Source organism: Trachypithecus francoisi, unplaced genomic scaffold, assembly GCF_009764315.1.
Source record: "Trachypithecus francoisi isolate TF-2019V2 unplaced genomic scaffold, Tfra_2.0 Lachesis_group0, whole genome shotgun sequence".
In the NCBI taxonomy this organism is placed as follows: domain Eukaryota; kingdom Metazoa; phylum Chordata; class Mammalia; order Primates; family Cercopithecidae; genus Trachypithecus; species Trachypithecus francoisi.
This window is the reverse complement of record NW_022681453.1, coordinates 90,744,497-90,765,214: the sequence shown is the minus strand read 5'-3', so window position 1 is coordinate 90,765,214 and position 20,718 is coordinate 90,744,497. Positions and strand designations below refer to the sequence as shown.

General features: G+C 38.7%; 1 long non-coding RNA gene across 1 annotated transcript in view; it reads left to right on the top strand.

Annotated features, from left to right (window-relative positions):
• Positions 1–13,731: 13,731 nt before the first annotated feature.
• LOC117083616 overlaps positions 13,732–20,718 on the top strand; it is a 23,824-nt gene continuing 16,837 nt past the window's right edge. Inside the window, exon 1 of the long non-coding RNA XR_004437139.1 lies at positions 13,732–14,213. This is a non-coding gene — a long non-coding RNA (uncharacterized LOC117083616). The remainder of the gene's footprint in view (positions 14,214–20,718) is intronic.

The following is a 20,718-nucleotide window of genomic DNA, read 5'->3' as shown; positions in this document are numbered from 1 at the left end:
AGAGTGGAAAATGTAAGGGCTTTAGAATTAGAAAAATGGAGTTTGAAACCATGACAGCTTACCACTAGCAAATTCTGTGAGACCCTGGACAAGTTACTAACATTTTTCACCTTCAGTTTTCTTATCTGTAAAATGAAAATAATGTTATTTAACTTGAGGTTATTGAGAACTCAGTAAGTGAGGTGACTTACGTCGGTCTTACAAGTAATGTTTGTTTTTATTTTATATTATATTTTTGTCCCTGTATGCACTGAGACAGATCTATAAATATTCAAAAATGAATTTTGATTTTAAAATAATTTAATTGTGGAGACAATGTTTATTAAGCTGTTGTTGGAGGAATAGATACAAACTATATATAATGTACATTAGACGTGATATATACTTACCCACATATGCAGACCTATTAGAACCAGAGTACTCATCTATGGCTAATAAATTTATTTTAGCCTCTGGGCAACAAATTTTATAAATTATATTTCAGAACTATTTTTGTTAAAAGCACTATGAATGCTTTTAACATTTTTATCTATATCCACTGCTATAACAGAAAACACATTTAGAAAGATAAGATCATTCATCCCTATACCTGTGGCTCTTTTTCCGTAGAAGTTTCTCTAAGTAAAGTTTTTCATCTGAGTTGATTAACATAGATGTGTATACACATACAACTATATCAGAGATTATATATAAAGAGAAGGAGGGGGACTTAGGGATTTACTTAGTCATTGGTTTTGCTCTGAAGATAGAAAATGCTAGCTTTAGACAAGAAGTTCTCTCTTCAAACGTCAAGAGCTTGCCTTAACTTCGATAGCTTTGGCAACTTGTTCAGAAAAATCTACAAATCTAGATCTGCAAATGTTTGAAATGCTCCATCAGACAAACTCAAAATACTACAAACATTCATGTCTCTGTAGAAAAAGATAATCCATATTATTCTTTCCTCTTGCTTATAATTTTAGTGCCCGCAACCCTGCCCTCGGGGATGATCAACTGATTTGGGCAAGATGGGTAAAGGAGGACAAAGAAAGGAGTGGGAGGTAGGAAACAGCATCACCATTGTTGCTGATTTCCCATTTATTTTAGGAAAAAAATTTGTCCTCTGAGGTTTTCGTATCTAAGATGACATGCCAGGTGAAACACTAAGAGATTGGGTAGACTTCTCAGAAAGTGTTATAGTGGCAGGTGAAACCCTGGAGAAAAACCCATACCTGTGAGGGCATTTGAACCCGTGGAGGTGGGAAAGTGGGAGTGACCTGTGTCTACTACTCCCTTCCTCTCTCCTCACCGTTGGGTAACCTGGCCAAAGGCAGCTACCAGAAATGAGTAACTTCAGCCACTGAACCATCCTTAGGAGGATGGATGGCTTCCATCTTAACTCTAATTTTCCTTTAGCCATTTCTGTTTTTGTGCCTCCTCAGTTCTCCTTAAGGTCAAAACAACATTAGTGGTTTTTAAGGTGTTAAGTTGGCTGTCTTTTTCTCACATTTTAAGTGCAAAACACAGAAAATTAGAAACAACAAGAAATCCCACATGGTCTTAAAAACAATCTATTTGAAAATTTCAGTGTGCAAATCCAGTTAAATTTAGACCTGACTTCAGTTAAATTTAATGTGCCAAATTTCAAATGGAAATTTGGTTCTCTGCATTTTAAAATTTGTAACAACTGCTTACGATATTCTATTTAAGACATATCACAATGTACATGATAGAATTAAAGGGTCATTTATATAAATTGTTATCGACTACAATACAAACAATGTTCTCAGAGGAATTGTTAAAACATCTAATCCAACCCACTGATTTTTACAATGGGAAAACTAAGAGAAATGGAGAGTCTATTCAGAAGCAAAATCACATTGTGGTTTAAAAAAAAAAAATTCAGCTGGTACACATGGGTACAAGTATAAAGGTTGTTCAAATATATTGATATATTTCTGCTTCAGTTGGCAAATTGCCACTGCCCTGTGTCCTCTGAGTGCCCCACTCTATCATGGTCTTCTGTCACCTTCCCTAGTAGCTTTTGGACGCTTCAATATAGCAACTAAGGAGTTAAGACCTTGCAATCAAGAGATCCTTAGGAGCTGGGCTTCTCCACTGAGAGCCAGGTCCTTTCAGATTGGTTGATTGCATAAACATGCAGACAGATAAATAGTTTTTGGTATCTCCTCTGCAGGCAGTCAATTACAGAAATTTACATAATCAACGGTGGTGGAAACTTGCCAGTTGACCTAGCATTCATTCTCATGCTTTCATTTTCTCAAAATAATTCAGGACTCCCTACTCTTATCCCTAGGCAGTCATCTATCTGGTCTTTCTCATGCAGCTCATGTGTTTTTGTAAAACTTGAACCCACTCTTAGCCTCCTGGCAAAGCCTTGATAGAGTTCACTATAAGGTGGGCATGTGACCAACCAATCAGGCTGTTTGGAATGCCAAGACAGCATTGCTGTCTCTTCCTCTGTTCCCTATTGAAGCCACCCTATTAAACAAGGGAGTCAGACTTAGAATAAAGTTTAGACGGTTGACTGTAAAGAGAAAAGACAATGACAAAACAAAACAAAACAAAACATAAAAATGGAGTCCTTGCTGGCATAACTGAGCTTCTAGATTAATCAGCCTATACCTGAGCCTTTCAAATAACTCAACCTGTACACTTCTTTTGTTATTTAAGCCTGTTTGAGTTGAATTTTCTTTTACTTGAAATCCTAAGGGACTTACCTTATAAACTAGATCCCCACCAAAGCTTTGCCAAGATTCTCTAATACAATTATTTAGTTATATGATAAGGTAAAATTTCCCTAAATATGTACTGAAAAGCATAAATTCCAAGATGAATTAATAATTATGGTCCCGGAGAGGAACAGCTCAATAAACAAAGTTAGATAGACAGAACTGGATTGTTTAACAAAGATTTGTGGTATACACAAAACATAATTTTTATCTATTATTCCCATCCTATCCTTTTAAAATTTATTCTTTATGGCACTCTTCTTCTGCCCTTCCCTGAAGAATTTGGCAGGTCCACTGACTTTTCTTCTTGCTCTTTGGGAAGAGCTTTGAAGCATAAAACACGGTGCCAATTTCGTTCTTTCCTTCCTCTCACTATTCACCTACTCACCAGCTGCTCAAAGAAAGGTGCAGTGGGGGTAAGGTTACCAGATTTAGTCAATAGAAATACAAGATGCCTAGTTAAATTTGAATTTTAGATGAATAGTAAATGATTTTTTAGTATAAGTATGTCCCAAAGATTACTTGTCCATCTGAAATTCAAATTTAACTGAGAGGCTTATATTTTTTCTGATAACCTTAGGTGAAGCAGAGAGGAGAGGTAGGGCGATCTGGTTTGTTGAGCAACTTCCTTTTCTTTGGGCATGGCAGATAGCGAAGGTTATGTAGTTGAGCCAATTTCAAGCGTTCTTTAAACATTCCATCATAGGAGACATCTCCAGCATCAACTCTCAAGACTTAAGCAATACTCCTCATTCCCCCAGGATGCCCACACCTCTTTAGCCTCTGGTCCACCAGCAGAGGGGCTATACACCAGTTATCACCCCCCATCACCAACCCTTGGTTCACAGGCAACAATGAAGCATCTTTGCCCCCATGCAAAGTGGATTCGTGGCCTGATCATCTTTGCCCCCATGCAACATTGCCAAAGCATCTTTGCCGCCATGCAACAGCAGATTCCTGGCCTGACCTTCAAAGTCCTAATGAACCAACTTTTGCATTTAGACTTTTCAGGAGAGAATCAACTTGTCCAGCGTGCTCTGGCATACTGGAAACACACATTAAGCTCTTTAAGAGTAGTCCCACAGAAGCCCCTGCCAATTTGCTGGGCTTGGTATAGGAGACAGTGACTTTCCCAACTGGAAAAAGCTGAGGCCCCATAGCACAGCTACTAGTCACTTTTAAGGAAAGCTCACAAAAACCCTCTCTTTATTCTCTGAAGGGATCCAAGGGTTTGGAATCCATTCCCAGATATTATGCTTGTACCATCTACATATTGTGACTTAGCAACTTACTGGATAATTTTGCATTTATTTTATCTTTATGCCTTGTTGAAATTTCAATTTTAACATTCTGTTATATAGCTTTCTTTTCTGGGAAAATTCTCACAACTTTTAATATAGCATGACTAAAGCAAACCGGAAGGAGAGCTGAACTGCCTTCCTAGACTGGCTGTCTCGTGCATGACCTCTACTCCTGTCTATTTGCTGAAAATATCCTCCCTATAACAAAATAATGACAGGAATTTTAGGGGACTGGATTATTGCAAGACTCCTGGTGAAACCACGGTCCTGAAACCATACCTTGAAAAAATTCCTGCAGAAGTTAAAGACATTTCCCCCTCATTGTGTTATTCTAATCTCCCATCTCATTCTACAAAACCCCTCCACGGAGGCCTTTGATCCTCAGGCTTCTTATCTAAGCAGTGCCACGTGTCAAGTTCAAGGTCTCCGAATAGAAAGATTAGACTGGGGAAAACAGGAGTATGGGTTTCATGGGATCTGGGACCCATGATAACCTCTAACCATGAAGTTTAGGTGAGGGACTTCCTCATCCGGCTACAAAGACCTCAGGTTCTTAGTTGTGAAAGGAGGAAGTTGAACTACATAGTTGCAAATGGCCCCTCCAACCTGAAAAACATATGACTTTGATTCTAAATTCATAAGGGAGTAGGACATGGATGCTGCAATAGTCTTATACCTGAGGTTAATTCTAAGAATTAAAAGAACCTTCACTGAAAGGAGAGCGACATTGACGAAGGTAGAAAGTTTTCATGGTAGCTTCCTAAGGAAAATGTGGCAGAATTAAATATTCCTACTTGGAAACAGAGAAGTAAGACTTGTAACTACAGCAGACCAAGCCATTCCCAGGCAGTAGATCTCACTGGGCAGGCAGAGAACTTGGCGTCTCTCACTTTACCTGGCCCACTTTCCATAGTCCATGCTCTGCCAGTGTTACTGAAACACCAGGGGTTTGGTCTAGGTCCTGCTGCTCACAGCACAGAAAGTCAATCACTGAGACAGTGGTTATTGCCAAAGAAGAAGACTTTAATCAAGTGCTATAGCCTAGGAGATGGGAGGTCAGTCTCATATTCATCTCCCTGACTGACTAAAATTAGGACTTGATATAGCAGGAAAGAAGTGTAACTATGTATGGAAAACCAGGAACTTGGGATGGATAAGAAAGCAATCATGATGAACGAGGGGCCCTGAGTCTCAGTGTCTGGATGTTATGATCTGGTGAGTTTCAGCTCTTTTATACTTTTTGAGAGGGCTAGGGGTCCTATCCTCAGGAAGAAACACAGATAAAACACATGTAAGTTTCAAGCTTTAAGAAGAGAAGGGACAATTTCTATGTTTATCCAAAATAACTGTCTACGAAACTATTGGGTGAGTTTCACCAAGTTTGAGTCCAAAGCCTATCTCAAGTCCGGTAATCCATTAATGGAAATGGAATCTCTCTCTCTCGCTCTCTCTCTTGCTCGCTCGCTCTCTGTCTCTCTGGTTGTACAAAACTCTTAGATCACACTAAAAATGCCTCATATTCTTTCGTAGTATTAGGTGATGTATCAGGATCTCAGGAGGAAACAGACAGCTTGCCAAAAGTAATCAAAGGGTGCTTTCCAAAGAGGACCACAAGGGATAGTGCAGTAGCTTGGGGTTTGTAACAACAAAACTTTTAATCTATGTCCAAAAAGAAGAAGAAAGAGCAGTTCTAAGCCCCTGAAAGAAGACAGCATGCTATCCTCTCCACATTTCTCTAGAGAAGGCTTCCAACTTGAAGCAGCCCCACAGGAAAAGTGCCAAAATAAGTACCCGCAAAACCAGTAAAAGACATTTTGAAGTCATCCCAATTCTTGCTAGTTGAAGTACTTTCCAAAGCAATTCTCTTAATGCTTACAGTTCGTTGAATCCTTACTAAGGAGAAGCCAGAGGCAGAAAATTCTTCTAACAATGCACATGCAGAACAGCACTGACCTTCTGATGTGGGTTAGGTGTGAGTTCGAATCTTAATCTAAATGATTTCTTAAATATGGTCCTCTGCCTGAGATTAAGGTACTAGGGGAAAGAAAGTTCTGAAAGTTTGCTACTTGTTATTCTTTCTAATTAAATACAGGAAAAACTTATTTTTCTTTGGATACACTCAGTGTGAATAAAATTAACTCATGAACCGAATTCCCAGATTTAAACTGGAAGGAAGTAAGCTCTAGAGCCCTATCTTAAATTCCCAGCATTGTTTCAGAAGGCCACTGGAGTCAAACTTTCATAGCCTTAGCGTAGAGCTGTTTCATCTGAGGACCTTCTTGTGTGTCCTGCTCTATCCAGTATATTTCTTCATTTAAAAACTTCAGTTAGATCTTTTCTCTTAATTGCATTTTTACCCAAAAGAATAAGCCAAATTCCTGCACGGTTTAGGAAATATATGGCAAAGTACTGGACTAGCGAATATATGGCAAAGTACTTCCTCACTTCACTCCCATACTCACAACAGATGTGGCTAATCAACTGTTTCCAGTTCCTGGAAATTGTAAAATATGGTAGTGAGTTTCTCTGTCAACAAATTATCTATTGGCCAAAGGAAGTAGCTTCTGCATCCTTCCTCTTTTAGTCCCTTCAGGCCTTTCAAAGTGCTATTAATATATACTATAAAAGCTTTGTTAGGAGCTATGTAATAAATCATTACCTCATAGAAATAGATCATTTCCTGTGATTAACCTTTTACCAGCATTACTAATCAATTATGCTTCTCTTTCTTATCTGCTCCTGTTAATCTTGTAACATTCCGTGTTAAGAAGAAATCATAACTAATTAACATTTATCCTTTAGGTAGGCCAGGCTATTTACTAAAAATACTCTGCAAAACAGTTTGTCTTCTTATGGCTTACTGTTTACAACCTGAGCCAGAATCCTTCTACTTCCGAGTAAGACTGGGGTTCAGCTGGGGTGGGGAGCGCATCAAATAGGGGTATGTCATTCCCTCCTTGTCTACTGCTTTAAGACTAATCAAATCAAATTCTGTAATACTAAAGTTGGAAAAGAACTCTCTTGATGCTTAAGTAATTTTTAAGACAATGTAATACACTTTAACGAAAAGAAAGAAAAAAAGGGAAAAAAAGACAATGTAATACACTTAAAACAAAAGACTTGTCATACACAATACATAACACAAAAGATTAGCTTCAAGAGAATGTAGATAATTACATGATGGTAGATTTTTATCTTGCACTCGTTTGTTCAACAAATATTAACCATTACCAAGCCAAACACTTGCCAGATACTATTTTAGGCTTTGTGTATAGGCTCATCCTAGACTTTAAAAATTGTCTGGAGAGTAACCACCAGGTCACCATACATAATATCCCTGGATTGGTCTAAAACAGGTAGGATTTGGGTGGATGAATTGTAAATCTGATCCAGTTCAGCATGTCTTATAATCTTATAACAATTCATTGTGTATATTGATTTAAGAAAATATAGAAACAACTATTACCTAATGCAAATTCTTTGATCTGAGTGACAAAAATAAACACCCAGACTGAAGTCCTACCTATTCACTTGATTAAAATTGTATCTCTTTAAAAGACGGATACTTTAGGCAAATAGTTGGCTTCTTCTGTTCTATGTTCTGAGCTACACCAGTTTCTCCAATATCAAAGTCTCCTTTTCCACCACCTTTATTCACCATCCTGCTGTCCAAAGCTCATATCTTCAGAGTTTCACTTTGTCCCCAGATTTATACACTGAATTCTAGTGAACCAGAAAGAATGCTCATGGAATACAATTAGCGACTAAACAATTCCAAAATGCTATTGGTTTGCTTTCTTTCTAGAGGATGTACTTAGAAGAATAATAAAATTTCAAAGGGACCAAAATCTTTCTTCCTACTCCTCTCACATGAATTACCACCTCCTTTGTAAACAAGTGATTATTTACGAGCGTGTTAAAAAAGTAGTTTAGGTTTGCATTTCATTTAGAATTGCTCTATTGCTCCATGTTTGGTTTTCTCCTATGATTTAAGAATAGTTTTATTGTACATATCTTTACAAATATTTAAAACAAACAGAATTATTGTAGTTTAAAAAATAGAAAACCAGGGCCAGGTGCGGCGGCTCACACCTGTAATCCCAGCACTTTGGGAGGCTGAGGCAGGTGGATCACCTGAGGTTGAGAGTTTGAGACCAGCCTGACCAACATGGAGAAACCCCATCTCTACTAAAAATACAAAATTAGCAGGACATGGTGGCGCATGCCTGTAATCCCAGCTACTCAGGAGGCTGAGGCAGGAGAATCACTTGAACCCGGGAGGCGGAGGTTGCGGTGAGCTGAGATGTCACCATTGCACTCCAGCCTGGGCAACAAAAGCAAAACTCCGTCTCAAAAAAAAAGAAAAGAAAAACAACAGAGGAAAAAACATGGCATGGGTTATGAAAACAGTTATCGAAACAAAGATTATCTCAGGTAAAAAAAGGAAATTGACAGTGCTACATAAGCAAAAAGATCTTAGATTGTACTTTTTGACCAGGAGGTAACTGGTAATTAGGAGAGTAAACATTTCTGCCCTCATCTGCTATGCAAAAACACATTGTCTTTTCATAAAATTTTGCAAAATCTTACCTTAAAGGGGAAGATCACAGGTTACTACATCACTGCTTTTTTATTCAAACTAAAAATCATACTTAGGTGTTTTTAAAAAGTTAAATGAAATCCAGAAAGCCAAATAAAAGGCCAATAAAGAAAAAGAGAAGGAAGCCAGATGCATGCCTGTATTTCTGGAAGGAGAGTTTCTGAAAGGCTTTTTTTGAAACCTCCTTAGCTAGAGCTAAGGTTTGAGGTTAGCTGAACATTGCGTGCCATTCTTGAAGGGTCCTAGGCACTGACTCATTTGCTTTATCATTTCTCATGAAAACAAGAGGTGGCAGCCATCACCAGAGAGCAAAGGGGTAACTTGGTGACTGATCTCGTTACTGAACTAAGGAGAGCACTCACACGCAAGGTTCAGAACCTCCCCACACCCAGAGAAACTCTGCCACTTCATAGAAAAGAAGTTATTTCCACCCATGAAGACAAGTGGCAACTGGAAACAGATGTGAAGAAAATAAGAATAAATGCCTTTTTCAGCAATATAACAACTGTGACAAATAATCAGAGTTTTTCCAGTTCCCGCCTGTACACCATGCTCTCAACTATATATTGCAAGTTAAAACAGAATTGATCGTGGTTCTGTATTTTTAAATTCTCTCGCTTTCTAAATACATCACTTCACTTTTAACAGTCCAAAGAGCTCTTTATAATTTACTTCCTCTAAGATAAATTTAGGTGCAATTTTAATAGACTGGTAAGGGCAAATGCCTCATGCCCACCCACGGGGCACACACGCCAAACAAATGAGTGTTGGACACGGTGAGCCAGGAGAAGTAGGAAGTTATCAGTGCCCTGTGGGAAATAATGGGAATGTCACAGGTTTCTTCTTTTCTGGGTCACTGGGGCATGCCTTTTGATTGAGCATAACACAGATTAATGTCATTGCCTGTGGATTTTGGAAGGAAATTGCAACAACTTTGGTTGATCACTTACCGGAATGGAGACGGGGAGAGACAGATACTTTTCTACTTTACAGGCATATCTATTTCAATCCTTAAAACAACCCGGAGAGTAAATATTTTTATTCCAATTTTAGGATGAGAAAGTGGACACTTGGAGTTAATAGAAAAGGAGAGTAAAAATGATGGAATCCAGGCAGACTGGCCCCATTGTCAGTCTGGAGTCTGAATGTTTCAAAAGCACATCTGCCTTTTTGTGACCCATAACCAGCATTTTTGTATAACTAAAATTAGTGAAGCATATCCTTATATATTATCTCAATTTATCCTCATTAAAGCATAGATAGAATGTGCTATTCTTAAGCTTGTTACTCAGGTGAGAAAAACGAGTTCCAGGGAATTTTCAAGATCACTCATCCAGGAAGTGACAGAGCCACCACCAGAACCCAAATCTTGTGCCTTCAAATCAAATCCTCTCCTCTTTCAGTTTTGCCTCTCACCTCTCATCTCCGCTCCCATCCTCTTATGATTCATGGGAAGGTTGTGAGCTGCCATAGACTCTCACACCCACTTGCAAGCTGAACTGGAGCTTTAGCCCGTCAGCTTTACAGCTTCCTTGTAGCACTTGAATCTTTCATCCGTTATTTGCACCTTAATATGACAAAAATATGAGATGAGGTATTTTTTGTGACACACTGTAATAACCCAAAGTTGTTAGTTTACATTAGGGCTCACTCCTGGTGTTGTATATTCTACAGATTGGAACAAATGCATGATATATATCCACCATTACAGTATCATACAGAGTAGTTTCACTGCCCTAAAAATCCTCTGTGTGCCATGTATTAATCCCCCCTACTCCCCACAACCACTCATTTTTTTACTCTGAGATGAGTTTTTAATGGTAGGAAAAAAAAATGAAAATTCGAACAAACAGAAATACAGAAGATGAGGGCATTTAGTACTTAAAATATGTGGGGTTATGTGGGTGGGAGAACTGAAGATGTAAGGAGAAACTGCAACTTTGTAAGTGAATTAGAGACACATCTTTGTCTTCCACACCCATCCTCACATCTTGATAAAGACTCAGCTCAGTGGTTTGCAAACATTTTTTAAAATTTTATTTGATTTTATGTTAAGTTCTGGGGTACATGTGCAGGACGTGCAGGTTTGTTACACAGGTAAATGTGTGCGATGGTGGTTTGCTGCATCTATCAACCCATCACCTGGGTATTAAAACCAGCCTGCGTTCATTATTTATCCTGATGCTCTCCCTCCCCCGGCTCTGACAGGCCCCGGTGTGCGTTGTTCCCCTTCTTGTGTACATGTGTTCAAAAACCCTATCTTGAAGTCAAAGCTTACATATATATACATCACATATTAGGTAAGAACATCACTGACATAAATTTATGTTAGAATAAAAGCATAGCTATTTTAATCAGATTTATAGTCCTCTATGTACTTCAGCATTCACTTCAGCTGTTTGGAAAAAAAAGAAAAAAAGAACAAAATAAGAAGCTGATCTCTCTCAACACTTATGTCAAAATACGTGTCTGGTGCGGTGATGTGCTAGAGTTGGCATATATCAGCTGGCAAGAGCCAACTGTGCCCATCTTTTCCTAACTCTGTGTTCAGTGAAGTAGCTGGCAAGACCCAACTGTGCACATCTTTCCCTAACTCTGTGTTCAGCGAAGTAGCTGGCAAGAGCCAACTGTGCACATCTTTTCCTAACTCTGTGTTCAGTGAAGTAGCTGGCAAGAGCCAACTGTGCACATCTTTCCCTAACTCTGTGTTCAGTGAAGTCACATTGGCAGCTTGAAATCGGACATGATGGGAGTATTTACACTTGGGAAATTGGCAAATACTACAATTCAGAGCTTTTTGTTGTTGTTTTGAGAGCCAATTTTGTAGTCATTGCTACTGGTAGGAAAAAACTGGTATCTTATTAACTCAGAAGATAATATGGGACTTTTCCTTTGAACAATTCCCAGTGTGGTAGAGAAAGCTTTATAAAATCTAAAATCTTTTTCTAAAAGATACATTTTACACAAACACATAGATCAATGTAACAGAATAGGGAACTCAGAAATAAGACTGCACACCTACAACCATCTTATCTTTGACAAACCTGACAAAAACAAGCAATGGGGAAAGGGTCTCTATTTAATAAATGGTGCTGGGAGAACTGGCTAGCCATATGCGGAAAATTGAAACTGGACCTTTTCCTTATACCTTATACAAAATTAAAACTCAAGAAGGATTAAAGACTCAAATGTAAAACCCAAAACAATAAAAACCTTAGAAGAAAATCTAGGCAATATCATTCAGCACATAAGCACAGGCAAAGATTTCATGGTGAAAGTACCAAAAGCAATTGCAACAAAAGCACAAATTGACAAATGGGATCTAATTGAACGAAAGAGCTTCTGCACAGCAAAAGAAATTATCATTAGGGTGAACAGACAACCTACAGAATGAGAGAAAATTTTTGCAATCTATCCAATGGACAAAGGACTCTATCCAGAGTCAACAAGGAACTTAAACAAATTTACAAGAAAAAAAACAACTCCTTTTAAAGGTGGGCAAAGGACACGAATAGACACTTCTCAAAATAAGACATCCATGCAGCCAACAAACATATGAATAAAAGCTAAATATTACCTATCATTAGAGAAATGTAAATCAAAACCATAATAAGACACAATTTCATGCAAGTCAGAATAGCGATTATTAAAAAGTCATAAAACAACAGGTGCTGGCGAAGTTGTTAAGAAAAAGGAACACTTTTATGCTGTTGGTGGGTATGTAAATTATTTCAACCATGTGGAAGTTAAGAAAAAGGAACACTTTTATGCTGTTGGTGGGTATGTAAATTATTTCAACCATGTGGAAGATTCCTCAAACATCTAGAAGCAGAAATACCATTTGACCCAGCAATCCCACTATTGGGTATATACCCAAAGGAAAATAAATCATTCTATTGTAAAGATACATGCATGGGTGTGTTTATTGCAGCAGTATTCACAATAGCAAAGACATGGAATTAACCCAAATGCCCATCAATGATAGCAATGACAGATAAAGAAAATGTGATACATATACACCATGGAATACTATGCAGCCATAAAAAGGAACAAGATCATATCCTTTGCAGGGACATGGATGGAGCTGGAAGCCATTATCCTCAGCAAATTAGTGCAGGAACAGAAAACCAAACACTGCATGTTCTCACTTATAAATGGGAGCCAAATGATGAGAACACATGGACACATGGTGGGGAACAACACATGTTGGGATCTGTTGTAGGGGCAGGGGGAGGGAGAGCATCAGGAATAATAACTAACAGATGTTGGGCTTAACACCTAGGTGATAGGTTGATCTGTGCAGCAAACCACCATGGCACATGTTTACCTATGTAACAAACCTGTACATCCTGCACGTGTACCCCAGAATTTAAAATAAAAATTGATAAAAAAATAAAAGATACATTTTACTACAAAAAGTAAACATTTTCTGCCCTAAAACGATGTATAAACTACGTTACAATAAAAATTTCAAAATGGGGATAAAAGGCATACTTATAAAAAAGGGCTAATTTTCTTATTATACAAAAAGCTCTAACAGGAAAAGGATCAATTCAATATAAAGCGAGTAAAGACATAAATTGGCAGTTAACAGAAATATAAATATAAATTTTCAATGAATATTTTATAAATGCTCAACCTCCTGCATAACTAAGTCCAAGGTGGGAAAAAAAAAACTTTTTTAAAAGTTATAAAATGGCAAAATTAAATGGTCAGCCTCCTGCATAACTAAGTCCAAATTGGAAAAAAAAAAAACTTTTTTTAAAAGTTATAAAATGGCAAAATTCTAGTGTGAGCTTCAATGTTGGGGGTAGGTATGGGGAAGCCCACTCATTCACTGTGGGACATTGTTAAATTAAATTGCATATTATTAAGTGAAATTTAAAATTCACATTCTTTTCAACTATTTTCAATTCTATTCCTAAGAATGTTTTATAGACTTCTGTATTCTCACAAAAATAAGTATACATGGATGATCATTGTGATGTTGTTTGTCTATTAGTTACTTACTGCTGTGCTTAAAAATTACCCCAAAACTTAAAAGTTTAAAGTCATAATAGACATCATTATCTCACAGAGTTTCTGTGTCTCAGTTATTGGAGAGCAGTTTAGCTGAGTGACTGTCTCATGGGGTTGTAGTCAGTGTATTGACAGAGACTGCGATCATCTCAAAGTCTGACTGGGGCTGGAAGATCAAATTCCAGTTTGACTTGTGAGCTGACAAGTTGCAAGAGGGCCAAGTTCTTCACCCCTTGCCTCCCAATATAACTGTTGGATGATCCTCATGATAATAAGTTGACTGGCATCTCCCAGAATTAGTAATTCAAGAAACTACAAGGCAGAAGTTACTATGCTTTTTATAACCTAGTCATGGAAGTCATATGTTAGTTACCATTTGCACAATGTCTTCTTGTTACACAGGACAGCCTAATTCAATGAAGGATGGGAATACACAAGGGCATGGACACCAGGAGATAATGCTCATTGGGGGCCATCTTTTGAGACTGCCTACCACAGTTTGGAAGGATGAAAAAAACAAAGAAAGAAAAAGTATCTTAATATCCATTGATAAAGTACACGGTAAATAAATTTTTAAACTTAATTAAATGTTATAGAGCATTTAATATATAACTTATAAATGTTATAGCGCTTTTAATATATATTTAAGTTATATATATTTAATATATAAGTTAAATGTTATAGAGCTTTTAATACATAATATATATTTTATATAGAGAGAGCTTTTAATATAAAAGTATAAGGTGTTTATTAAAAAGTAGGAAGTTGGCCGGGCGCGGTGGCTCAAGCCTGTAATCCCAGCACTTTGGGAGGCCGAGGCGGGCGGATCACGAGGTCAGGAGATCGAGACCATCCTGGCTAACACGGTGAAACCCCGTCTCTACTAAAAAAATACAAAAAATTAGCCGGGCGAGATGGCGGGCGCCTGTAGTCCCAGCTACTCGGGAGGCTGAGGCGGGAGAATGGCGTAAACCCGGGAGGCGGAGCTTGCAGTGAGCTGAGATCCGGCCACTGCACTCCAGCCTGGGCGACAGAGCGAGACTCCGTCTCAAAAAAAAAAAAAAAAAAAGTAGGAAGTAGCCTAAATGTGTTGCTGTGGAAAAATGCCCAAAATACACTAAAGTATATAAAACACATATTTATATATTTATTATAAGATTCTCTCAATATTTTTATAAAAATAGACATTCATGCATAGTTATATGCACAAGAGTGAGAAATTTCCTCAAAGATTTATAAGGAGATCTATCAGTGGGTGGTGAAACCTGGGGGTGAGATAGTAGTTAGGGATATATAACTTTTTATTTTATGCTCCATACTTATACTAGTAATGTTTGAAAAAAAAGTTACAATGCAAATATATTACATTTATAATATTTAAAACTAGCAAAATTATGCTCCACAGATCTCTACAGGACACATAGCCAAAGGGGAACATCATTTGAGCCAAGCTCAGACAGACTTCTCCCTGACTATCTCCTGCTCAGAGGAGCTGAGTATGTAGGCAGGAGAAACATACGTTGGTTTTCTGAACAGAGAACTGAGAGCTACCCAATCTCTAGTCTTCAGACTTTGCAAAGCTGGATTAACAAGACAGTAATTATCCCAAAAGTAGAATTCTATTGTGGCATATTTCTCCCTATTCTGAAGACAGGGTCCATGAGAGAATCTGGAAGCTGAGAATCTGCAGGGATGGCAGGGTATGCAGTCGGCAGGAGTTACGCAGGATCACACCATAGTGGAAAACCTCTCAGCACCTTGGTGTTAGCAAAACTCAGCTCCAGAGGATTTCCAAAGCATCCACTACTATTATAGCAAGGCTAGGACATCTGAACACCTGTCTTAGAAGATTTTCAGGAACTGTAATGGCTGGGAGTTGAGTGATCACTCTTGATGGATTATCTTGAAGTGATGGAGACCGAGGTCAGCCCATGCTCAGCTGATTACAAGGCCAAGTTTGGGGTTTGAACCCTCAAAAGAAATCCTCCACTGAGTTGAGGAAAAGGATAGCTGAGAATTGTCTGCAGCAAGAAACCACAAAACCTCTGAGTCATAGAGCTTTAAAGGAAGCCTTCTAATAGCTTGTATCAAAATGCAAATAACATAATGATAAGAATTATACAGATGCAGTTAACATTTATTGAAGACTTATTTTTCATTTACTAATTATACTCATTTTGTAGATGAAAAAGATGAGAATTGGAGAAGTTAAGCAATCTTCCCAAGGATATCACACATCCCTTAAAATTTTCAGTTTTAACAAATGATTCAAAAACGTCTTTTTAAAAAATGAAATTTTGATCAAACATTTTAAGAACTTCTGAAACATTTCCGCACAAGACAATTGAAAAACCACTGCTTTGCTATTTAACCCCTGGAACGAGTAGGTGGAATTTACGGAACGGCAGATTTCTGTTCAATATAAAATATAAGTTTATTCATAACTAAATTATTCAATTATAAAATGAAATTTTCTGAGGGGTAGTTAAGTTCTCCATCACTGGAAATGTTCAAGCAGAATCACTATTATTACCTGTTAGGTATATTAGAAGTGTGAGCAGCATACAATTGGATTTCCTTCCAAAACTAAGAACAGAGGCTTCTTCTTTTTTTTTTTTTTTTTTTTTTGAGACGGAGTCTCGCTCTGTCGCCCAGGCTGGAGTGCAGTGGCCGGTTCTCAGCTCACTGCAAGCTCCGCCTCCTGGGCTTACGTCATTCTCCTGCCTCAGCCTCCCGAGTAGCTGGGACTACAGGCGCCCACCACCTCGCCCGGCTAGTTTTTTTTTTTTTGTATTTTTTAGTAGAGACGGGGTTTCACCGTGTTAGCCAGGATGGTCTCGATCTCCTGACCTCGTGATCCGCCCGTCTCGGCCTCCCAAAGTGCTGGGATTACAGGCTTGAGCCACTGCGCCTGGCCAGAACAGAGGCTTCTTTCTTTTCTTTTTTCTTTTCTTTTCTTTTCTTTTCTCTTTCCTTCCTTCCTTCCTTTCTTTTTCTTTCTTTCTTTCTTCCTTTCTCTCTGTCTCGCTTCCTTCCTTCCTTTCTTCCTTTCCCTTTTTTTCTTCCCTCTCTCCCTCCCTCTTCTCTCTCTCTCTCTCTCTCTCTCTCTCTCTCTCTCTCTCTCTCTCTCTTTCTTTTTCTTTTCTTTTCTTTCTTTCCCTTGAGATGGAGTCTCGCTCTGTCACCCAAGCTGGAGTGCAGCAGCACGATCTTGGCTCACTGCAACTTCCGCCTCCCCGGTTCAAGTGATTCTCTTGCCTCAGCCTCCTGAGTAGCTGAGATAGGCATGTGCCACCACGCGCAGCTGATTTTTGTATTTTTAGCACAGACAGAGTTTCACCATGTTGGCCAGGCTGGTCTCAAACTCCTGACCTCAGGTGATCCAACTACCTCGGCCTCCCAAAGCGCTGGGATTACAGGTGTGAGCCACGGTGCCCGGCATTCACTTTGTTATTTCTCAGGTTAAACTGAGTCAAAATTGCTGATTGCAGAAGGCTGAACTAAGTATATTTCCTGAAATTTTGGAGTTTTAATGTTAATAGTAAACATGTATAAAGCACTTATTATGTGCTTGGCAGTGTTTTAATTGCTTTACATTTATTAACATTGGTCATCTTTTCTACTGTCCTATTGAGGTATGTGTTATTTATACAGAATTACATTGAATTCTAACCGCAAAATCTGGCTACCAAGTCCATGTTCTTCAGCAGTTTGTGATACTTATGCTCCGTATAGTGATACAGTTGCAAGTATATGACCCTACAAGTGGAGAAGAGTTTAGCTAAAACACTGCAGATAAATGAATAAACAGATGCAGGAAGTGGTTTGTTGCATAATAGGGAGTTTCTATCAATGTTTCTATAGTTGTGTCACCAAACCACAGGTTGGTACTTTGAAAAAAAATCAGTGCTATAAAAGCTTTCGTATCATTAACATTCCTTAATTCTGAACTCAGTAAAAGCTTAATCAAAGATCATATTAGGAGAATACGAGTTCTCTAGCATTTTTCACTTGTTTCCATAACTATAGGATTTGTTTTCAAAGAGCAACAACCATAAGACATTTACAGTTTCTTTCTTGAATGCAAATAATGGTTAGGGGCTGGAGGCACCTAAACTGTGAGACAAGGTCTTGATTCCTATTGAGCTTTCATTATTCTGGTTCAGAGTGATGTCAGAGGCCAGACTTTGTGTGTGTGTGTGTGTGTGTGTGTGTGGCAGGGTCCCTCTCTGTCACCCAGGCTGGAGTGCAGTTGTGCGATCCCAGCTCACTGCAACCTCTGCCTCCCAGGCTCAAGTGATTCTCGTGCCTCAGCCTCCCAAGTAGCTGGGATTACAGGCACACCCCACCACACCTGGCTAACTTTTGTATTTTTAGTAGAGACTAAACGGTTTCAGCATGTTGGCCAGCCTGGTTTCAAACTCCTGGTCACAAGTGATCCACCTGCCTTGGCCTCCCAAAGTGTTGGGATTGCAGGCGTGAGGCACGGCACCCAGTCCAGACTACTTTTTGCTCAACACTTGGCTCTGTGGGGGTGAGCAAAAACTTCAACCCTCCACACCTCAATTTTCTTGTGCATGCAATGAGAATAACCTCCTCAGGATTATTTCAAATATTGACTAAGTTAATGTCTGGCACCCTCAGTGTTGGGTATTAGCACTAGCTGGTGTGAAGGGACATACAGCATTTAAATGTAAATTTAAGTTTACAAAGAGATAAATCATTTTACTGAGTGTTATGCGAGAGTCAGGTGAGAGTTGCAGATACCAAATATACCTGGGTTTAAAGAGAGGTGTGATTGTTATGGGTGGCAGTGTTGTGCGCCACAGGGGCAGACTCTCAGGGTGAGGCTACTTGAGCAGGGCCAGGAAATGAATTATTTTGTTCACTTTTGATGTGGCCCACATTCAAATGCTTCAGAAGTACAACGTTCTCAGCTAAGCTAAGGTGGTCTTCAATATGCACTTGACCACAACGGAAAAAAACAAAGAAAAGAATGAAAAAGTTAAACAACAGGTGGGGAGTCAATGCTAAATAAAAAATTAAAATACATAGAACTTAACATGTTATTTCCTTCCCAAATATATAATATTCTGATATATTTATAAAATACCTATCCTTGAATTGTTTTTCACTTTTCCAGCCAAATTCCCTCATCAAATTACTTAATTTTCCTAGCTTAAAAAATTATTATTTTTGATTTTGACTACAGAAAGTGAAAAGCAATTTACTGACACATCTATCTACATTACATAAACGTACATGCTCGTATATACTTTCCACTGGGAAGGGAAGAATCATAATATGAAAATGACTAAACTCTTTTTCTCTGACTGATCTAGTCTCCCCTACTTCCTACCTTTAATGTGCTAAACAGTCATTTGCCCAGCTTTCTATTTATCAAATATCTGATTGTTTGTTTTAATGTCTTCGGTATGGCTTTAGCTGATTTCCTGAATATCTGATGTCCACATAACACTTAACAGCTTCTGAAACTCTTTCCCGTATGTTATTTTATTTACTTCCCACAGTAATTTTGGAGGTACACATTACTCATTCTGTTTTACAGAGGAGTTAAGAGTAGAGCCTGTGTGATGTCCCCTAAATCACACAGCTATGACCAGTCCGAAATATGGGCTCAGGTTGTATGGGAATACTACCAAGATTTCAGAAATGATCATTACACATTTACGGGTCCTCTGGTGCCTGGTTATAAAGTAAAAGGGTGAACAATTCAGATTTATATTTGAATCTCTGTCTATAAAGTTTTTTTGTGTTATAGCCACTTGTCTTACTTTTATTTCATTTTTGGTTTTTTCTTCTATCTGAAAGAAAGCTAGAGAGTTATTTCCCCTCACAAGCTTCAAAAACCTGCCAGGCAGAGACTGACTGATTCCCACAACCCCTCTCTGTGATCTGGGCTTCAGGGAACAAGTAGAGTGGCAGACCACATTCTTCCTCTAGTAGCAGAGACACACTGGACCACTGGGTCCTGGGAAACTTTTCCCAGGGACTGTCTTTATTGCGCCACTCTCACGACAATAACACACACTCAAACAAGCACTCACGTAACCCTGTATACAGCTGCATCAGCACCCAGAAAACCTGGCCTAATGTAGGAAAGGTAATTCCTACCTTAGAAATGATTCATGATGGGCCTGTAATAATGTAAGGAATGTTTACAAAGAGCCAGGGGTAGGGCACAGGGAGGGGATGGGACAGGGCCATTAGGGGAGAGGTAAGCAGGACACTCAGGATGGACCAGGAACTTATTCGAAAGCAGTCATTAATCACCAGAAGGAAGAGGAATTTCACCCAACCCAGGAAATAGGAACGCGTGGCCTAAGGACCCCTTGGGAATCCTGAGTCTTTATTGGAAGGTGTGAGAAAAAAGGAGTAAAGTGAAGTATAACTGAAGCTTCATGAATTAGAGAAAATGGAAAGGGTGCATGTAGGAAGGAAAAGAAAGACAACGTGGAGGTTAAAGGCAAGTCGCAGGTTTTATTGGCATGGTGATTAATTTTATATCAACATGGTGGGACCACAGTGCCCAGATATATGGTCAAACATTATTCTGGATGTTTCTGTAAGAGTGCTTTGGATGAGACTAACATTTAAATAAGTGGACTTTGAGGAAAGCAGTTTGCCCTTTATAAAGTGGGTGGGCCTCATCCGTCAGTGGATGTTCTAAATAGAACAAAAGACTGACCTTCCTGAGCAAGAGGGAATTCTAGCAGCAGGTGTGAACTGCAGATTTGGGACTTGCCAGTCTCTATATTCAGCAATTCCTTAAATAAAGCTATATACAGACATACACACATGCATCCTATTGGTTTTGTTTCTCTGGAAAACCCTAACTATCACAAGCAGGCTGTGGTCATCAAGCTACACAGGGAGGGACATGAAGCTGGTGAACAAAAAACAGGGATATAGCAGTAAGCCAAACTGTGGCTCTATTAGGCAAGCATTTGAACACTGACCTTGCTCTTGGCCTTATCTTAATTTCCCACCATTAGTTTCCCTTTGTCTACTTTTCTTATTTTTAATTGAATTCATCTCATTATAT